The sequence below is a fragment of the Tachyglossus aculeatus genome, chromosome 4, assembly GCF_015852505.1.
Source record: "Tachyglossus aculeatus isolate mTacAcu1 chromosome 4, mTacAcu1.pri, whole genome shotgun sequence".
Classification (NCBI taxonomy): domain Eukaryota; kingdom Metazoa; phylum Chordata; class Mammalia; order Monotremata; family Tachyglossidae; genus Tachyglossus; species Tachyglossus aculeatus.
Genome location: NC_052069.1, coordinates 20,549,768 through 20,550,996, shown reverse-complemented (window position 1 = coordinate 20,550,996; position 1,229 = coordinate 20,549,768). Strand labels below are relative to the sequence as shown.

Here is a 1,229-nt window from a genome sequence, read left to right as displayed (position 1 = left end):
GAAGCCACAAAACTCCTCCTGCCTTTCCTTTTTTTCCAAAGAGGAATCTAGAGATCATCTGAATAGGACCCTCAACCAATCAGTAGATGGTATTATTGAATATGTATTGTGTGCAGAGCACTGTAATAAGCATTTGCGAAAGTACAACACAGTTGGCAGTCGAGATGCCAATTAATACGATTGATGATGATGATGAGATGCCTGGCCACATCCAGCTTGCATTCTATAGGGGGAGATAGATGTTGAAATAGATTCTTGTCTTGTCTTTTGCTGTGGAGTCAACTTCGGCCCATAGCGATGCCGTGGATAATCTCTCTCAGATCGCCCCACCTCCATCTGCAACCATTCTGGTAGTGTATCCAAAGAATTTTCTTGGTAAAAATCCAGAAGTGTTTTACCATTGCCTCTTTCCGCACAGTAAATTTGAATCTTTGCCCTTGATTTTCTCCCATGTCACTGCTGCCCAGCAAAGCTGAGTTTCGACTTGTAGCAGATTGCCTTCCACTCTCTAGCCACTGCCCTAGCTAGGAATGGAATGGATAGGCCTCTGTCTGACTCTCCCTCCTGTAGTCGAGACTGGTAGAGTACTGGGAACTCTCCAGGTGTGACCCTGAGAGGGGTGAAATCGATTACGGAGAGGGGAAAAGGTAGAATACCATTAACAGGACTTGCATGGCTTCCAGTTGTCACCCAGTCAAAGCTTCCAACTGTAGAATTCTTGGTTTTCCCTGAGGGCTTTCTTTCCGGGCTGCTTTCATCTCCCCTGTCCGAACCCCTTCTCCAAAGCATTTTTCTGATGGCCATCACACTCACTAGTTAGTGACAATATTGACAGCACCAGTGGTGGCTGGACACCCCTTTGCCAGCACAGAAATTAAAGCAGCACAATAGATATGCATGCATGTGTATTTTCATGCAATATACACATACACACACAGAGCTGTCTCGTTATCAGCAAGACACCACTGATGGTGGTGAAATTCACCCATGACCGTGTGGGTGGCTGAAAAAGTAAATGAGGGATCCACAGTCCTGAAAACACTGGTCATACCAAGCCTCTCCCCTGTTGTGCTGTCATGGTTAATTGTTGTTATCCCAGCTCCGCCACTTGTCTGCTGTGCGACCTTGGGCAAATCACCTCAGTTACCTCACCTGTAAAATGGGGATTAAGACTGTGAGACCCACATGGGATAACCTGACTACTTTTTATCTACCCAGCGCTTAGAACA

General features: G+C 46.1%; 1 non-coding gene across 1 annotated transcript; it reads right to left on the bottom strand.

Annotated features, from left to right (window-relative positions):
* Positions 1 to 482: 482 nt before the first annotated feature.
* On the bottom strand, positions 483 to 620 carry LOC119927705. The gene has a single exon (XR_005450683.1). It is a non-coding gene; the product is annotated as a small nucleolar RNA SNORA7 (small nucleolar RNA).
* Positions 621 to 1,229: the final 609 nt, after the last annotated feature.